At 39.6% G+C, this 12,107-nt stretch overlaps 1 protein-coding gene across 4 annotated transcripts in view; it reads right to left on the bottom strand.

The window, feature by feature from the left end:
• The window catches only part of LRBA (LPS responsive beige-like anchor protein), a 321,418-nt gene that overhangs the window by 159,716 nt on the left and 149,595 nt on the right, over nucleotides 1–12,107 (bottom strand). The gene's annotated exons all lie outside the window — the stretch shown is intronic.

Genomic DNA, 12,107 nt, shown 5'->3' with positions numbered 1-12,107 from the left:
CGGAAACTTCGTCCGATAAAAGCTACTTCGATCAACTTCCTCGGCCGTACCTTTTGTGTCTCTGTGTTACACAGAGTCAGGCCAACTTTTTCCAAATAAGGAAGGGGGATTTATAGTCCCCCCCTTTTTTAAACAGAACATGTCTGCACAACAACAAGAAATCAGAGTAGCTGTTTTTATCTCACTTTATAAAAAAGGGGGGTTCAAAGTCTTAAGGCAGTAGGAACCGTCGATAATTTTACGAAATCACTCCGGGCTGCAGAAGCTGAGCTCTTTTATTTATTTTATTTTTAATAGGCGCCGGGGGGCTCCAGTGGTCCCTCTCCAATATGCGCTACCGGTTTGTCCCCCCCCCCCCAAAAAAAAAGATCGTCAACAATCCTGTGCAGAACGATAAATGCCAGACAGCCACATGATTTGAAATGCTCAGACGGCGACATGGAGAGAGCAAGAGCCCTCTGACTGTTTACTCAGCACCGCTGAATTCACTGACGCTTGCGGGAGGAGGACTCCAGCCTTTTAGAGAGTGCAAGTGAATGATATGTACAGAGAGGCTACCAGGCGCTTCAGCATCGACGGGGACTTTCCCTCGCACCAATAAAGGGACGAGTCCTCTAGACGCACACGCACTCCCTGGAGTACAGACGAATAGATTTGGATATGCACGCTCTGGCAGGAGGGGAGGAGGAGGGTAGCTTTTCAACACACAGAGAGAGCATCCCCTTCTCTATAGAGGGAGCGCCAACGCCACCCCTCCAGCACAGGAAGTCACTCTAGACTTACACAGAAGCTTGTACCTTCAAAGGATGCGGGAGGTGAACGGAAAGGTTATCAGCGTTAAAAGATCTGTGAATTTCTAAACACTACAGGGGCTCAAGCTAGTGGAGAGTGCTTAGCTTACCAAGGCTGCAATCCTATGGACGCTTAATTAATTGGAAGTCAACCCTGTTCAATCCTTTGCCATTTATGCCGAACTAAAAGTACAAGGCTGCAATCTGATCACACTTACCAGGAAAGAAAGCCCAACTGAACCAGGGTCTTACTTCTGTGCAAACGCTTGACAGACTGGGCTGAATTTACAGCAAGCTTCCACTCTCTCATCCCATCATCCCAACAACACAGAATCCAGCATTATCTCAGTCTCTCCAACCAAAACCAGAATATCTTTAATGTAACACATTCTAACCAAGGGTACATGGCAGGAATGCAACGATGACTATCAATATCAACTCTTTTAAAATGCATAAACCCACTGTGTGTTTATTTATTTGGACTAAATGCATCTTGAGTTTCAGGAGAACACCACACACACACTTCTATTCTGTTCCAAACTATGCTGTCTTTCTATGTTTAAATGTATCCCCCCCCCTTATTTTAAACTGACAAGAAGAAACAGATAGGAGGCAGCAATTCACTACTTATCTCACTATTACTCTCCATGTTGCAGCTGGATAACGTAGGAAATGTATTCAGATTACTCAAAAGAGCTGCAAACTTGTGCATAATTTTGGGTAGCCTTAAAAGCAACATATTGGACTATGTCTCCTTTTGGAATCATGCCAAACACATCCTGGCTAGCCAGTTTCAACACGTTGCTCATTACTTTTTGATTATTGCCATACATGGCTTGAGGTTCCAGGGGCTTATTTTTAAAAAACCTTTAATCTGCAAACATTTACAGAGGAAAGCAATCCCTAGTGGCCATACATAAAGCTTAATTGTCTCTGTAAACATGTGAACATAAATTTCAAGTAAAACTTTACATTAGCACAATAGGCAAACCAACCATTTGGGTACCTAAGAATTCAGTTTTTAAAAGACAGAAGTTTAATCTGCAATAAAAGGCCATTTTTCATCTCACACATTTTCCTACAAACAAACAGCTTTTAAATTTATTCGTAAATGTTTGTTTACAGTACTGGTCAAATTTTACACACACACATTTTCTTTTTCTTCGTTCAAATGTACCAGTGGATATAACTAAACAAAACTCTGGTTCTGGAATTATTCAATGCGAGTTGAAAAAGCTCTTGTCATGGAAAATATGCAGCTGATATTTAGAAAGGTTTTCCTGTAATTAACTCCCCCTTGAGGATTTTAAGTTAGCAGCAGTAAAATTACCTACAGTATTCTAATACACAACATATGCACTAACATCCAATTCTCAGCGGTCTAATAGCTTTCCGAAGAAGAATTTTATTTTTAATTAAAATAAGATGACTACTAGGATAAGCTAAAATAAAACAAAACAGATAATGAACATGTTTATAAATTCTGACAACACATGTCTGTAGCTTGGTACACAATGCACTTTTAAAATCAGCACTTACATGCAGATGTTTGAGCGTTTCACTTTATTCTGTACTTTGGTGATCTTTCTGTCTTAATTATACTAATGTTCTCATTTAAAATTACTGGTATCTATTTCATTTATTTAAAATTCAGTTTGAAAGTCAAAATGGGTCAATTACAGGAATGTTTCTGGTAAAATTTCTACAGGTGTTAATAATTTTCTCTAGCTTTCTTTTGCCAGAATTTCCCAAAAATATAACAGAGGATACTCTTACATAGTCGATTTACTAGGATACTATTATAGGATGTAAAATACATTGGAAATGCATATACAAAGGTTCACACTTTCCCCACGTCTATAGGCTTGTTGTGGGTAAGTAACACTAGGAGACTGTGTAAGTATTTTGGAATTCACACTGTTACTGCTAAAGTTCTCAATTATAACTGGGTGAAGCAAAAGTATCAACTCATGGTAAGAGCTAGTAGACATCCCATCTGGCATGTTGCATATTTTGCTATTGTACTTTTTCTTTGAACACCAAGCACCAATCGTACCACCATAAGCATTATTTTAAAGAAGTATTGTACATTTCAAACATGGTTCATGTGCACGGAGCTGTTTTTCAAACAAACCTAAGATGTAAAAGAAAACAACCCTGTGGAGTGCATAAAATTTAGTTCTGGTGCTAGATATGGGTTTAAAATTTATGCCATGCAAATGGATGGCACACACCACAAAATTAGCAACAGTATAATAAATATTTTATATATACAACAAGTAGTACTGTGTGCGTATCTAAACACAACTACCGGTACATAATTATTTTCCCAGATATATTTTATTGTTGCACACACACTCTGTTCATAGATGCATTGTTATAAATACATGCATGATTCTCACTCTCATGAAGGGATGCTGATGTTACTGGCATACGAAGCCGCTTGGCCACCTGGAGCGGCAAACCCGGGGGCACCCGGGGGCGGGGTGTCACTCCGTAGTGCACATGCGCAGCAACGCTACGTACGACGCATGCGTCACTATGGAGCAACGCTGCGCATGCACGCTTTTCTATTTCTGGCTTGGGAAGAGGCGAGGGGCGGGCCAGGGAGGGGCATCAGCGGCGCCCCTCCATGGCGCGCCCCTTGCCTCCGCCCAAGCATGAAATAGAAAAGTGCGCACCGAACAGGTTTGTGAGCCCTACCACCGAGCGTGGCTTTTTACCAGGCGGCCACGGGGTTCGGCTTGGGCATTGTGGGCAGGCGCCCAGAGTGTCACCGCCCTCCAGGGTGGCACCGGGGGCGGCCCACCCCCAATGCTCCCCCTTTCCGCCCCTGGCTGAAGTATGGGAGCAAGGCAACCTTTCTAGCCAAGCAAAGTATAAAAAGCATTATTTAACAAAACAGCTTCTATGTAATTCTGAATAGAAATCTCCCAAAATAAAGTTTTACAAGACATTGGATTAGATCCTATAGTTTGGTCAATGCAGTGGATTTCATGTGCATGAAATAGGAATTTGCTGACTCAATCTGCAGCCCCCAAACCTGCTTGCGGCAGCTGAAGAACCTGTTATAATGGTATGGGATATGGTGTGGACGAGATACAGAGGGACAGGGCTGTTCCAAGCCACACCCATCGTCCAAAGTGAGGGAAGCAGATACTTGGGATCCAAGCCATTTTTTGCCATTTGAGATAGCAACAAGCCAAATCCCTAGTTAGTTCTCTGTAGGGATGAGTGGGGCAGGTTATAGTTCTGCAGACTTGAATATGCAAGCCTTAGTATTATTATCAAGACCTCAGACTACAATGACATGCATAGGGACATGCTCCATATCTTGCATGGCACCCAGCACCCTACTACGCAACAATATTGTTTGCCAACAACCTGTCTGGTTATCTGACAGGCTTAAAGTTTTACAGGAGTATCATATACTAGATAGTCATATGCAATAGTTGATAGATATTTGGGGAAAACAATAGACCTGAAGCAATTGTACCAATGTATTTCCATGGTAGAATTCTTCAGAACTTATAGGCTTTGGTGTGCAAGTTAGCCCAAGACAGTTGAGTGAGAACTGAGTAATTTATAGGTCAAAACACCCTCTGAATGACAGTGCTTTCACCTGTTGACATAATTGTGGAAATTAATTCTGGCATTTAAGATAGAAAAGTAGTGACAGATGAGCACATGACTGACATCTGGTGCTTGTATGGGAAGTAGAGTTGAAATGACAGGACAGACTCCTGTATACTGAGGTGCTGAACAAAGTTTGTTCCAGAACCATGCTGTGATGAAAGCTTAAATTTCTCACAGTTAACAAAACATTTGTGATTATAAGAGTGGGTTCCCCCCTTTTACTCTATACCAGGGAATGAGCAACTTGAAAGCCACAGTAGGTTCAATATAGGATATGATTTGGCCTACAAGGCAATCTCCTCAAACCACATCCACCCGCCCAACACCTGATGCCATAGGTGACATCTGGTGTGGGGCTGGTGGACACACAGGTGCATTCTTGGCAAGCAAGGCTTGCTATTGGTGCCCATCATCTGATCAGCAGTGGCAGCAAGCCCTGGCTACAGACCTGATTCCTGCCCCAAATGGGCTTGCTATAAGACCCAACCAGATGATCAGAGTTTACAGCAAGCACTGCTAGGATCATATTCCTTTTTATCGCTGACTTGAAATACAGGCAAGCTTCATTTTAGGTATGAACCGATATGTGTGCGATTTCACACACACACACACAGTGCCGAACCAAAAAATATCCAGAAACATAATAAAAGACATCATTAAAGGGTGGGGGCAGGGCAGAAGTAGAATGGGGTGTTTCAATTGCACATAATTTCATGAAAGCATGCAATGTCCTGCAACAGAACCCCTGTACAGGAGTTGCCTGTAAATTCAATTTTTCCTCTTGATTTTTTTTTTTTTAAAGAATCGGTCTTAGTTATTGTATTATATGTTTTGTTTAAATCGTTTTCTAAAGCATTTGAAAATTATATAAATACCGAAAAATAAATTAAAAATACATGCTTATTCTCATTACGCTTCTTCCTGCTGTTCCTTCAAACCTTCCACAAAAACTACTACATCAGTAAAATCATTCCTCACCCACCAACAGGTTCGTCTTTTCTGCAACTCATTTTCTGTTCTGATTATTCCTTATCAATCCCTATTTTCTTTCTCCATCATTCTTCATCACTTATATACCAATACCAATTTGAGTCTTCCGGCACTCATGTTTATTTAGCCCAAAGTACAACACACATGAGGTACCAGCAAACAGTGTATAATCCTGACGTTTGCAAAATACACAAACAAAAAAAGTAGGGGGAAATATATATAATAATGTGGCATGGCCAAGTGAAAAAACTGTGACAAACAGGTGGAAGGGGAGAATAGAAAATTATGGCTGGAGTTGAAGATCAGAGACGCCTAGATAGATATGTAGAAAAAAAGCCATTGTTTGCAGGGGAAGTGGGGATTTCTTAGCAAAGCTGTTTTGAAATGTCCCCTAGGGATGGAAGAAAGTTGCTCATACAAAATCAGAAGTGAGGCTACTGAAATAGTCTGCTCATTCCTGCTCCCAGACCCAATGAAGCACTTATTGCATAGCAAAGGGTCACAATCCATCGGCTTACTTGCAAAGGAGTTGCATTTTTAAATGTTTTCATCTTTGAGCCAACTCTTATTTTTATCAGCACTCTCAAGCACAGGAGACACTCACATGCCAGGAATATGTTGAAACAGTTTGTTGTGGGAGCCCCACTTGTCTAATACCAAGCTCAAGTCTTTGAACAAGCATTTTTATAGAGCCACAATGTCACCCATGCAAAAGACAATGGTATCAGCAGATGCAGAGTAACCCTGAAGTTTGCAGAAGTAAAATAATAATAATAATAATAATAATAATAATAATAATAATAATAATAAAGGGAACAATCCTCCCAAAGTAGTCCAATGAGGACTTAACATATTCATGCCCAAAGACTGACTGAGTGTTGAAAAGGGTGAGGGAAACCCTGAAAACTAGGTAGAAGGGGAAATGGAATGGAAATGCTTTAGATAATGTAATAGTGCTGGAGTTCTGCTTCAAAGGCTCACAACCTATATCAGATAACTGGGTTTTCTGAGTTTCTCCCCCAATATAGTCATCATTCTTGTCATGGACTGGCTGGATGCAGAGGAGTAATGGGAGGCACCAGCTGGAGAACCCTTTAGCAAGTAAGGCTCAGAGCCAGGGGATTTGAGGTGGGATGATGGTGAGTGGTCAGAGGGAAAAGAGGGAACAAAGTGGAAGGAGGAGGTGTCAGAAGCAAACAAGGTACCGGTAATGTGATTTAGTGGAAGAGGCTGTGGTAGAAGCAGAGGTTGGAGAGGATGGGAGCCAAGAGGCAGAGATGAGGTAGGCTGCTGAAGAAGCCAGGAGGACTCCCCCTCCTGCGACCAATTCCCCTCCCTGCTGGTCTCCCAGAACCAGAAGAGGTATGAAGAGGGCGGAGCAAAAGCAAACAAGGTGTCAAGAGTCTCGGATTGTATGGGAAGGACCTTGGGAAGGAGGAGACTTAGGGAGCTGTGGGAAGGCATGGACCTTCAGTCCTTGCAACTGCCTCAGTGGGAAAATATCTACTGGGAAGAATTGCTGTACTCACTAGGCCTGAGCTGTCTTGTTTCTTTTAATAAAGAGTTAACTTCACTGAAGCTGGGTGAGTTATTGCTGACCTGCTCCTGGTACCCACTCCTGACAATTCTGTGTCCACTGCTCAATCCTCAATTCCCCAGCTCCAAAACCTTTTTGTCCTTCTGCACATCTTTTGAGCCTGCTGATGCCTCCCTCTTGTGCACAGGTGGGTCCATTTTGGCTACATAAGTTGCAGCATTCAGAGAATTGAATTGAGCTTGTTATTAGTAAATACAGTTGGGGCCTACAATAAAGTGTTGTAGTCTTGAGTTCTTCTGTTTATGAATCTACCTATGTCATTGTTATATCAGGTGATTGAAAGGTGGGCAGCTCCACCCACCTGTTAAACTCGACCTGTGATGGGTGGAGGAAATATTTATTGGCCTGCAGATCTGGTATGGTTCCCCACCCCTGAGGTAAGTATGTATGGAACATGATGAAACTGTTTAGAACCCATGAGGAACAAGGCTCCAGTTCAGCTCCTGTACCTCACAACACTAACCATTAGCTTTTGTCTCAATGCACACATGAACACATGTATCAGCAGGGAAATGAAGAAGAAGAAGAAGAAGAAGAAGAAGAAGAAGAAGAAGAAGAAGAAGAAGAAGAAGAAGAAGAGTTTGGATTTGATATCCCGCTTTATCACTACCTGAAGGAGTCTCAAAGCGGCTAACATTCTCCTTTCCCTTCCTCCCCCACAACAAACACTCTGTGAGGTGAGTGGGGCTGAGAGACTTCAAAGAAGTGTGACTAGCCCAAGGTCACCCAGCAGCTGCATGTGGAGGAGCGGAGACGTGAACCCGGTTCCCCAGATTACAAGTCTACCGCTCTTAACCACTACACCACACTGGCTGTATTCACAAGGCTATTTTTATATTTCATGCAACAAGACGTATATCACCCATGTCTGAAAACAAACAGGAACCCTAAAGGTTAAAGGGCAGGGACAATGCAAACAATTTACTGCAGTTTTGTTGTCAAGCTTCACCAAGTAGCTCAATGTAAAAAAAAAAAACTTGCAATTTCACTGTTTTTTGAATATTACAGAAAATCCTATTCTTCCACCTGAACTGTATACCTTTTATCAATAACTGATCTGTTAAGAATTTTCAAAAGGGTTAAGATTGTGGAATGTTATAGATAATTCTCTCTCTTTTTTCAGTGAATGGTGCTGATTTCTACAAGGCATGCCAAGTTTAAAAGAAGATTCTTCCAAAGACTAGTTTCACTGAGTTACAAAATGCAAAAATAAAGTTTGAGCAGCTGCTTTTCCAGACTGACATTTACAAATAACCATTTTGGATGTCCTCCCCCATCCTGGCAACCTAGCATTTGAAAAATATCCTACAGTCCTTTTTCCCAAGCAATTTAATGTGTGCTTGGGAAGGGCAATTAAATTGTCAGAATTTTTTTAAAAAATGTTTTAAACTAGAAGGTAGCCTGGAGTATAGTCATGGGGTTGATATTGATTGTCTGAACAGAGAACATTAGTCTTCAGGTATTTACTCTGCCACCTCTGTACCAGAGGCTCTCTTTCAAATCAAATCAATCCCTTGAAGAGATGGCTACTGAAATACATAAATGAGGCTGCAACAGAGCTGATTTTTGCTCTCTAGGCATTACTATGTCTTGGTTTCTGATTGTTTCTGAATCTTTCCCACTTCTTCCAATTGTAAACTTTAACAGACTGCATCCTCTTGGGTAGGAGCTATGGGAACAGGCCTTTTCCCATTTGAAATTCATTGTAAAACCCACTACTCAAATAGAAACAGGATAACAATTACATCTTATTTTGTTTCAATATTTAATCTGTATAGTGTGAATACTGCCACAATGCAGAACACCAGTTTTAGTAAGAACTATGCTAATTTTGAGATATTAATAATAGATTTGTTTCTATTTATTTTTATTCTGCATTTATAAGTAAAGCAGTTTACAAGGTAAATGAAAGTAAGCAGAATTTGTAAGTAAAAGGAATCATTCGACAGTGTAACAAAATAAAACATTCCCCACTGGAAAGAATATTAGCCTGATCCACATCCCAGTTCCGCTTAAATACTTGGAATTAAACCAAAGTTGTTCCCCCTTGAACAAAATGGGTATGAATTGGCTTGAATCCAGTTGCTTTGAGATAAATGGATTTTGGAATGGAGTGTATATAATTGAAATAGAATGCTCTGTAATTAATTATTAAAAAGAAACCACAGGACAGAAGAATAGTTCACCAGGAATGTTGGTGACATCCTGAATGCAGGAACATAGATTCAAAGGCAGGTCACCAGAACTGTAGTTCAGAACATATCTCTTTATTATAAAAGTGCCATTTTATTAGCCATTCTACATTACCATATACAATAGTACCTCTGGTTACGTACTTAATTCATTCTGGAGGTCCGTTCTTAACCTGAAACTGTTCTTAACCTGAAGCACCACTTTAGCTAATGGGGCCTCCTGCTGCCGCTGCGCCACCAGAGCACGATTTCTGTTCTTATCCTGAAGCAAAGTTCTTAAGCGTTATTTCTGGGTTAGCGGAGTATGTACCCTGAAGCGTATGTAACCCGAGGTACCACTGTACTCCACTGTGGTCCCTCTTGTAAAGGTCCTCCATGCACTAAGTTCCAACATCAGAGGCAGTGTAGAAAAGCATCCTCAATTTCAGTTTCATGAAACTCTTTTCCTATAGATGTCTGCTGAGACACTAGCCTGAATGCACTTTGCAAAGCGCATAACTTCCATTTCAAATGGTCAATTCCTTCCACTTTTTTTTGCTACACCAACTATATTCATGTATGTGTTGCTACAATGGAGAACCCTGCTCCACAATCCCAGAAATATTTCTAACACATACAGCTAGTTCACATGATACTTTTCTCCATGCAGATGGAGGCACTGTATGAAAAAAGTATTTTGTGAACCTGCTCTGAGACTTTTTCATTTTGCATAAGTTTATGGTGCGTGGGTTAAAATTCTGTGTGTGCTGGGAATCTCTATTTAGTAAAGTCACAATGTTTGACTGGTTAATTGATTAACAGATTTTAAAACTTTCATGCAACTCTTAAGAATCGGAAAGCAATTTTTTAAATTAAAAAACCATTATTTTTAAAGCAAATTCTTATAAATACTGCAGATCAGCAACCATATTAAAGAAGACATGTTCCAATGCTAGCTATGAGATACTAATGTATCATCAAAACAAAGTATCCTTCCTGCTTCAGTAACTAATTGGCAACTAACTAATGTCTGCCCAGTTGTACAACAGAAATCCACTTGTACAATGGAATCTTTAGTTTCTCTCCTCTGCCCTCCAGAACCCACATGCCCCTCTAAATTTGCTCCATAGTCCCAACCCTACAGAACAGATTTGGGAGCAGGGGAAGGACAAGTCCCAGTGCACAAGCCACATTAGAACCCACTCAATGTTTTACTCACAGGCAAATGTAATCAATAATCTAATCAATATAATCAACTAAAACTCATAATGAAACAACTAAGCTTTCTTTAACTATGGGGCAACCTTATTATTTAGACTTTCAGGCCACAATATACAGTTCTTTGTGTTTATGGTTCATTTGAATCTCAAAAGAATTGAGATCTACTGTTATAAAGGAAATTAGGGTTTTCTACACACAAGCCTTGAACTCACTTAAGCAGTTTGTTAGATCTCAGCTGCTTTATTTTGTTTTATTTTTAAAAAATATTTGCTTGTTGTTACTTACACTGAGCCCCAATAATTAGACAGGTCCAAATAAATAAACAGTTGCCTCAATAGTGTTCTTAACTTTATCCGATTCAAAAAGCTATGTTTAATCTTCATGATGGCAACTGAGATCAGAAGACGTATCGTAGGGCTAGTACTTTTCTACTCACTCAACCCCCTTTGAAGCGAATCACTTATTGGAATGTATTATAACTGGTGCATATGGCTGGCCATTTTCTACAATAACTACAGTAAGAAATGACAGGTTGTACAGTACATTATTTTTGTCACCTGTACCATTCTACAGAACTTAGCACACTCCAATGTATGCAATGTAAGAGTGTTTGTCACGTGTGACTATGGCAAACAGTAGTGAAATTTTAGTTTTTATGCATTCTTCATAAGTATTATCTAGTTGGATTATTACAGTACTAGTATAATATTGCACACCGCATTGCTTTTAACAATAAGGAGACAAATGGATATTAAAAATGACTAAAATATTAATTGTTCTTTAATAAAAAATGGTTAAAGTATTTCATAAAGTGTGCAACTGACCCACATTAGAAAATCTGAAATTAAATGTTGGCAGTTAATTATTGCAAATATGAGAAGGCTTACAATTGAAAGTATCAAGCTTTACTAAAACTAAGTATATGTAGACAAAGACAATTTGCACTCTTAAAGCCTTTAGTGTACAGTAGAACAAAATGTACAAGGAGTTTCAAAGCAGAAGAAGCATAATTAATTCTACATCTAATTTCTCCCTTTCTTCTTTAGCAGAAGATGAGAGCATCTAAGACCATTATCGTGTTTAGATCACATTATTGACTCTTCCCTGTTTGGTCATTTATTTCAAATATGACTTAAGTCATATTTGGAATTATAGCTGCTGACATATTTGAAGACATGAGTGCAAGAGGTTAAGATGCTTGGCCCAGAACAAACATTTCAAATTATGTTGCCTTCCTAGACACCCATACAACACTAACGTAATTTCAAATAGAAATTACCTAATATTAAAATAAAAATAGAAAATGTGAGTTAAATTGGGAAATGGAAAAGAACTGTTCAATGAGAGTTTGGTAACTTGCTGCCTGCTCCAATATTCATTTCCAAAGTATGTGTAATAAGAAAGATTAAATCTCAGTTTTAAACTAATTTTCAGTATAATTTGTTTGATTTGGCTCATTTTTATAGGAAAGCATAACACATGGTAATACTGTGTTTTAAAATAACTGCAGATAAATAATTACCTTTAAACATAGTTCTGATAGTATATATTCTTCTAATGTATTTCTGATTTGGAGAATGCGTGTTCTCTGGTTTGCATTACTTCAATTAAGACAAAAAGAGCTAACATGTAGGAGAATTAAACAGGGTTCCTGAAAATATAGTAAGCTCTGCACACAGTCTTCCTTTTCTGCTGAGATTA

This window comes from Lacerta agilis, chromosome 9, assembly GCF_009819535.1.
Source record: "Lacerta agilis isolate rLacAgi1 chromosome 9, rLacAgi1.pri, whole genome shotgun sequence".
NCBI classification, from domain to species: Eukaryota; Metazoa; Chordata; class Lepidosauria; order Squamata; family Lacertidae; genus Lacerta; species Lacerta agilis.
Note: the sequence above shows the minus strand (reverse complement) of the source record. Positions and strands in the feature narration are given on the sequence as shown.